The sequence below is a fragment of the Salvelinus sp. IW2-2015 genome, unplaced genomic scaffold (assembly GCF_002910315.2).
Source record: "Salvelinus sp. IW2-2015 unplaced genomic scaffold, ASM291031v2 Un_scaffold5266, whole genome shotgun sequence".
Classification (NCBI taxonomy): domain Eukaryota; kingdom Metazoa; phylum Chordata; class Actinopteri; order Salmoniformes; family Salmonidae; genus Salvelinus; species Salvelinus sp. IW2-2015.
In genome coordinates, this window is record NW_019946531.1 from 30,171 (window position 1) to 39,015 (window position 8,845).

Here is an 8,845-nt window from a genome sequence, read left to right on the forward strand (position 1 = left end):
GCATACTTCAAAGTTGTGGCAAAATGGCTTAAGGACAAAAATTCAAGGTATTGGACTGGCCATCACAAAGCCCTGATCAATCCTAAAGAAAATGTGGCAGAACTGAAAAAGCGTGGAGGCCTACAAACTGACTCAGTTACACCAGCTCTGTCAGGAGGAAATGGACCAAAATTCACCCAACTTATTGTGGGAAGCTTGTGGAAGTCTACCCGAACATTTGACCAAGTTAAAAACAATTTAAAGGCATATGCTACCAAATACTATTGAGTGTATGTAAATTCTGACCGACTGGGAATGTTGATGAAAGAAATAAAAGCTGAAAAAATCGTTCTTTCTACTATTATTCTGACATTTACATTCTTAAAATAAAATGGTGATCCTAACTGACCTAAGACAGGGAATTTTTACTAGGATTAAATGTCAGGAATTGTGAAAAACTGAGTTGAAATGTATTTGGCTGAGGTGTATGTAAACTCCGACTTCAACTGTACACACTACCTCAACTACCGGTGCCCCGCACACTGACTCTGTATGGAACCCCCTGTATATATTGTTATTTTTACTGCTGCTCTTTAATTACTTGTTACTTTTATGTCTTACTCTATTCCATATTTTTTTTTAACTGCATTGTTAGTTAGAGGCTCGTAGTCAGCTTTCACTGTAAGGTCTACTACACCTGTTGTATTCAGCATTTCACTGTAAGGTCTACTACACCTGTTGTTATTCAGCATTTCACTGTGAGGTCTACACCTGTTTATTCAGCATTTCACTGTAAGGTCTACTACACCTGTTTGTATTCAGCATTTCACTGTGAGGTCTATCTACACTGTTGTATTCAGCATTTCACTGTAAGGTCTACTACACCTGTTGTATTCAGCATTTCACTGTGAGGTCTACTAACCTGTTTGTAGTCAGCATTTCACTGTAAGGTCTACTCAACCTGTTGTAGTTCAGCATTTCCTGTGAGGTCTACTACACCTGTTGTATTCAGCATTTCACTGTAAGGTCTACTACACTGTTGTATTCAGCATTTCACTGTGGGGTTCTACACCTGTTGTATTCAGCTTTCACTGTAAGTTCTACTACACCTGTTGTATTCAGCATTTCACTGTGAGGTCTACTACACTGTTGTATACATTTTCACTGTGAGGTCTACTACACGTTTGTATTCAGCATTTCACTGTCAGGTCTACTACACCTGTTGTATTCAGCATTTCACTGTGAGGTCTACTACACCTGTTGTATCAGCATTTCACTGTGAGGTCTACACCTGTTGTATTCAGCATTTCACTGTGAGGTTCTAACTACAACCTGTTGTAGTCAGGCATTTCACTGTAAGGTCTACTACAACCTGTTGTATTCAGATTTCACTGTGAGGTCTACTACACCTGTTGTATTAGCATTTCACTGTGAGGTCTACACCTGTTGTATCAGCATTTCACTGTGAGGTCTACTAACCTGTTGTAGTCAGCATTTCACTGTAAGGTCTACTACACCTGTTGTATTCAGCATTTCACTGTGAGGGTCTACTACACCTGTTGTATTCAGCATTTCACTGTAGGTCTACTACACTGTTGTATTCAGCATTTCACTGTGAGGTCTACTACAAACCTGTTGTATTTAGCATTTCAACTGTGAGGTCTACTACACCTGTTGTATTCAGCATTTCACTGTAGGTCTACTACACCTGTTGTATTCAGCATTTCACTGTGAGGTCTACTACACCTGTTGTATTCAGCATTTCACTGTGAGGTCTACTACACCTGTTGTATTCAGCATTTCACTGTAAGTTCTACTACACCTGTTGATTCAGCATTTCACTGTGAGGTCTACTACACCTGTTTGTATTCAGCATTTCACTGTGAGGTCTACTACACCTGTTGTGTATTCAGCATTTCACTGTCAGGTCTACTCACCTGTTGTATTCAGCATTTCACTGTGAGGTCTACTACACTGTTGTATTCAGCATTTCACTGTGAGGTCTACTACACCTGTTGTAAGTCAGCATTTCACTGTAAGTCGTCTACTACACCTGTTTGTATTCAGCATTTCACTGTGAGGTCTACTACACCTGTTGTATTCAGCATTTCACTGTGAGGTCTACTACACCTGTTGTATTCAGCATTTCACTGTAAGGTCTACTACACCTGTTGTATTCAGCATTTCACTGTGAGGTCTACTACACCTGTTGTATTCAGCATTTCACTGTGAGGTCTACTACACTGTTGTATTCAGCATTTCACTGTCAGGTCTACTACACCTGTTGTATTCAGCATTTCACTGTGAGGTCTACTCCATCCTGTTGTATTCAGCATTTCACTGTAAGGTCTACTACCCTGTTGTATTAGCATTTCACTGTAAAGGTCTACTACACCTGTTGTATTCAGCATTTCACTGTGAGGTCTACACCTGTTGTATTCAGCATTTCACTGTGGTCTACTCACCTGTTGTAGTCAGCATTTCACTGTAAGGTCTACTACACCTGTTGTATTCAGCATTTCACTCTGTGAGGTCTACTACAACCTGTTTGTATTCAGCATTTCACTGTGAGGTCTACTACACCTGTTTGTATTCAGCATTTCACTGTAAGGTCTACACTATACCTGTTTGTGTATTCAGCATTTCCACTGTAAGGTCTTCTAACACCTGTTGTATTCAGCATTTCACTGTAAGGTCTACTATACCTGTTGTATTCAGCATTTCATGTAAGGTCTACTACACCTGTTGTATTCAGCATTTACTGTAAGGTCTACTACACCCTGTTGTATTCAGCATTTCACTGTAAGGTCTACTACACCTGTTGTATTCAGCATTTCACTGTAAGGTGCTACTATACCTGTTGTATTCAGCATTTCACTGTAAGGTCTACTACACCTGTTGTATTCAGCATTTCACTGTAGGTCTACTACACCTGTTGTATTCAGCATTTCACTGTGAGGTCTACTACACCTGTTGTATTCAGCATTTTCAGCTGTGAGGTCTTACACCTGTTGTATTCAGCATTTCACTGTAGTCTCTACACCTGTTGTATTCGCATTTCACTGTGAGGTCTACTACACCTGTTGTATTCAGCATTTCACTGTATAGGTCTACTACACCTGTTGTATTTCAGCATTTACTGTAAGGTCTACTACACCTGTTGTATTCAGCATTTCACTGTAAGGTCTACTACACCTGTTGTATTCAGCATTTCACTGTAAGGTCTACTACACTGTTGTATTCAGCATTTCACTGTAAGGTCTACACCTGTTGTATTCAGCATTTCACTGTAAGGTCTACACCTGTTGTATTAGCATTTCACTGTAAGGTCTACTACACCTGTTGTATCAGCATTTCACTGTAAGGTCTACTACACTGTGTATTCAGCATTTCACTGTAAGTCTACTACACTGTTGTATCAGCATTTCACTGTAAGGTCTACTACACTGTTGTATTCAGCATTTCACTGTAAGGTCTACACCTGTTGTATTCAGCATTTCACTGTAAGGTCTAACACTGTTGTATTCGGCGCACGTGACTAATTTGATTTGTGAATTGATCTTCAGAGAGAACAGACCTGATGTGGACAGTAAAGTGTAGAAAAACAGGGCTTCTACAAAGCCCTTTACAAGATCAAGTAGATGAAGAACATTCTGTTGTTGCACCAATTTAAAGGTCCAATGCAGCCCTTTTCYTCTCAATATCAAATCATTTCCGGGTAACAATTAAGTKGCTTACAGTGARTGGTTTTCAATTAAAATTYTWKWTWTTWWTTTTTTATTTAAAATWTYCTTRTTAGCGAAGAGCAATTTCTCAAGCWAGAATTTAGCTAGGARTGTCTGGGAGTAGTCTGAGTGGGGAGGGGGAAACAGAWAACGAACTGTTATTGGCAGAGAGGTTGGAACTCTCTTTCTTATTGGTCTATTAACTKATTTACTGCCTGGTGATGTCACCAAAACAGGCTGMAATTTRCAGGCAMTCTTTTCAAACAGCCTTTACACTAAAAGGACATTAGCATAATTTTCACAATTTCACAGCATTATTCCAACTTTATAATGCGGATATAGAAGTAAAACACACGACAGTCATGTTCTTGACTACACTGGGCCTTTAAAGGTCAAACGAGGATAAACCACAGTGATTAAATTACAGGATACACAGACAACATCAGGGATATTCATCACGCTGGAGGTCAGTCATACACAGCACCATACACTCAAATAAGGTCAAACGAGGCCTACTGAGCTGTAGTATAGTGGTTATAAGAGGATCAGCTATGGTGACTACATTACAGGATASATAAGGGATGTGCTGGAGGTTTTAAGACCGTCCATAGGGACCGGACGGTTTCTGGGTTCTAGGTTTGAAAATGTACAGTATTGCGAAATGCTTTGACAAACCCTTCTGAGAGTAAAACCAAGATGATGCATTCACTGGACAGAGGATTCATCCAAAATTACATTTCACTGCATTATATTACTATCCAGTGTCCCACCTCACTGTTCAAGTACATTAGGAGTTGATCTCAGAACCCAGAACCAAATCATGTGTGTGCACTATCTAGTTTGATTTACCTCTGTGGGCAGAAGATTTATGTTATTAAATAGGTTAAGAAGGAGTTAGCTATTGTACCTGGCAACACACGTAGGTCTGCATCACTGCCGGTGCGGGCGCTGCCAGGGTTGTCTGCCAGGCAGCGGTAGGTGGCAGAGTCTGGTGGTTGAACCTTGCTAACCTGGAGCGATCCAGAGGGCAGTACCACCACTCTGCTCTCTGGTGTTAAGGTGAGGGGCAGGTCCTCTCTGTTCTTCTGCCAGCGTACCACGGGCATGGGATCCCCAGTCACCTCACAGCGCAGCAGTGAACAGAAATGCAATATGTTCATTGGGATCAGTCAAAAAGTTGCCATGTACACTGCTGCCATCTAGTGGCCAAAATCTAAATTTCACCTGTGCTGGAATAATACATTTATGCCTTTCTCTTGCATTTCAAAGATGATGGTACAAAAAAGATACAAATAAAATGTTTTTTTTTTTCTTTGTATTATCTTTACCAGATTGAATGTGTTATCTTCTCTTGCATTACTTTCACATTTCCACAAACTTCAAAGTGTTTCCTTCAAATGGTTTCAAGATATGCTTATCCTTGCATCAGGAACTGAGCTACAGGCAGTTAGATTTGGGTTTGTCATTTTAGGCCGAACATTAAAAAAAAAGGGGCGGATCCTTAAGAGGTTTAATGTGTTTGAGCAATCAGTTGTGTTGTGACAAGGTAGGGGTGTGTATATAGAAGATAGCCCTATTGGTAAAAGACCAAGTCCATATTATGGCAAGAACAGCTCAAATAAGCAAAGAGAAACGAAATTCCATCATTACTTTAAGACATGAGGTCTGTCAATCCTGAAAATGTCATGAACTTTAAAAGTTCTTCAAGTGCAGTCGCAAAAACCATCAAGCGGCTATGATGAAACTGGCTCTCATGAGGACCGCCACAGAAAAGGAAGACTCAGAGTTGCTACAGAGGATAAGTTCATTAGAGTTTCCAGCCTCAGAAATTGCAGCTCAAATAAATGCTTCACTGAGTTCAAATAACAGAACACATCTAATCATCAACTGTTCAGAGGAGACTGTGTGAATCAGGACTTCATGGTCGAATGCTGAAATGAAACCACTCTAAAGGACACCAATAATAAGAAAGAGACTTGCTTTGGCAAGAAACACGATGGACATTAGACCAGAGGAAATCTGTACTTGGTCTGATGAGTCCAAATTTGAGATGTTTTGGATCCACCGCTGTCTGTGAAACGCAAAGTAGAAGGTGAACGGATGATCTCCGCATGTGGTGGTTTCCCACCGTGAAGCATGGAGAGGAGGTGGGATGGTGTGGGGGTGCTTTGCTGGTCACACTGTCTGTGATTTATTTAGAATTCAAGGCACACTTAACCAGCATGGCTACCACAGCATTCTGCAGCGATACGCCACCCCTGCTGGTTTGCGCTTAGAGAACTATAATTGTTTTCAACAGGACAATGACCCAAAACACACCTCCAGCCTGTGTAAGGGCTAATTGACCCAAGAAGGAGAGTGATGGAGTGCTGCATCAGATGACCTGGCCTCCACAATAACCTGACCTAACCCAATTGAGATGGTTTCGGATGAGTTGGACCGCAGAGGAAGGAAAAGCAGCCAAAAGTGCTCAGCATATATGGGAAATCCTTTCAAGGACTGTTGGAAAGCATTCCAGGTGAAGCTGGTTGAGAGAAGGCAAGTGTGCAAAGCTGTCATCAAGGCAAGGTGGCTCTTCGAGAATATAATAAAATATATATTTTGTTTTGTTTTAACACTTGTTGGTTACTACTTGATACTTATGTGTTATTTCATAGTTGTTATGTCCTCAGATGCTGTTTTATGTTATTGGCAGTCTCCCTCCCTGGCAGTCTCCTACCACCGCCACATCTGGAACTTCTGGAAGGGAGAGGGGCCCGCAGCTACAGTGTATTTTTACTTAAACCTAAAGTCTTCAACCATTTTTTCACCCAAGCAGTTTGCCCTCCAGCTCAACACTCCTTCACATAGATCCTTAAAAAGACAAAATGAAGTATTACCATTAACCAAAACATGAGCAAAGTAGAGTTGTGTAAACTTTCTTAGCTAAAGTGAAAACGTACTTGATCAGATTGGAGAGACAAGGTGAACAGTAACGAGGCTCAGTTTACCCATTACTTTCACCATAACGGGTGTGTACTCAAACAAACAAAAAACTAACGGTTTTCTATTGGACAGGTTGAAAAACAGGGAGGACCTAGCTGAATCTTCCAATTGAAACGCTGTAAAATCTGTTTTAGTCGTGATCATTTTATGAGAACAAGAAAAAGACTTACGTTTGAACATCACCACAGAAGCTTAACTTTTCACCTCCTTCCAAGTTGTTTGTGTTGTGTACTCGAAGAGTTGTAGCTATCCAAACTCTCACACCCCCCTCTTCCAGGTGTAGCTATCCAAACTCTTCACCCCCTCTTCAGGTGTAGCTATCCAAACTCTCAGCCCCCCCTTCTTCCAGGTGTATCTATCAAAACTCTCAGCCCCCCCCCTCTTCCAGGTGTATCTATCAAAACTCTCAGCCCCCCCCCCCCCTTCAGGTGTAGCTATCAAAACTCTCAGCCCCCCCCTTCTTCCAGGTGTAGCTATCCAAACTCTCAGCCTCCCCCCCTCTTCCAGGTGTAGCTATCCCAAACTCTCAGCCCCCCCTTTCTTCCAGGTGTAGCTATCCAAACTCTCATCCCCCCTTCCAGTTAGCTAGCAAAAACTCTCAGCCTCCCCTCTAGCTAACCAGTCTACTAGATGAAGAGCTGAAATGACACGCTGGGGTATTTACGGCATGTTTCATTTAAAATGTAACAAAAATCACAAACTAGAAGACGTTCTACTATCATTTACTGAGATTCATCATGTGTCGATTGCATTGTTTCCCGCTATTGGTTCACCGCGTATCGATGTCAAAGCCGACATGTTTATGACATCCTGCCATTTAAATAACTCGAAATATCACATACTATAAAACATTTATTTTCCTCATATTTAAAAGCCTACTATTTAGGAGTACGTATGGGTGTTCGGACACGGCTACGTCTGTCTCACATACAGGCTTTTAGGAAATCTCTCTGTGTTTGCATCCCAAATGGACGCTATTCCCTATATAGTGCACTACTTTAGTCCAGAGCCTATGGAACCCTATTCCTGTATAGTGCACTACTTTAGACCAGAGCCCTATGAGATAGGCTTCTTACTCTTAGCCTAAGTTGCTAAAAGCTATCTCATAGGGCTCTGGTCTAAAGTAGGGTACTATATATAGGGAATAGGGTTCCATAGGGTTCTGGTCTAAAGTAGTGTACTATATATAGGGAATAGGGTTCTATAGGGCTCTGGTCTAAAGTAGTGCACTATATAGGGAATAGGGTTCTATAGGGCTCTGGTTAAAGTAGTGCACTATAGTAGGAAAGGGTCCATTTGAGACACCATTCCTTCATTTTTTTCACACACTAACCTCTAACTCCACCGCCAGAGCTGTCGTCCTCCTGTGATACAGAGATGAGGATCTGACATTTCTGGACTCGTTTCCTGACATCTGAAGTTCCCAAAGCTTATTGGCATGAGCAGGATTCTCTACTTCACAGTCTGTCGGGATTTAATGGAGTGGAGTCAGTGTAGTGAAATATTTGCCATTTCCACACAGTGAACATCCTAGATGAAGATGAGGAATGATTGACTAATTTGTGTCCCTCATTATGTTCCTCATACCATGTTCCTGCACTGAGGAGAGAGATGGAAAATAGTAATGTGATCTGTGGTGGTTGTAACTCTCTGTTCATCTAAACTATACAGTCTCCTCTCTCCACTCCTATCTCTCCCCTCTCTCCTTCCCTCTCCCCCTCTCCCCTCCTCCCCTCTCCCCTCTCTCCTCTCTCCTCTCTCCTCTCCCCTCTCCTCTCCTCTCTCCTCTCCTCTCCTCTCCTCCTCTCTCCTCTCCCCTGTACTATTTCAAATCAGTGATTGCTCCTAACAGCCCGTCTTGGGTCCCTGAAGCTACAGTATGGTCCTACAGAGTCCGTATCTAATCCTTTGTATCTATTCCTCTCTCTCCCCAGGTCCGTTGAAGCTCGTGTCCCTACAGAGTCATGTTCTAACCCCACTGTCTCCTCTCTCTCCTCCGCAGGTCGTTGAAGCTTCGTGGTCCCTACAAGTCCATGTCTAACCCACTGTCTCTCTCGTCTTACCTCTCCCCAGTCGATGAAGCTCGTTGGTCCCTACAGCAGTGTCCCTATTCGCTGTGCCGCTCCTTGCTGACGCCTGAGGTGACACGGGCTCTG

General features: G+C 42.1%; 1 protein-coding gene across 1 annotated transcript in view; it reads left to right on the plus strand.

The window, feature by feature from the left end:
• Positions 1–8,845, plus strand: part of tmem91 (transmembrane protein 91) — a 29,374-nt gene that overhangs the window by 20,032 nt on the left and 497 nt on the right. The gene's annotated exons all lie outside the window — the stretch shown is intronic.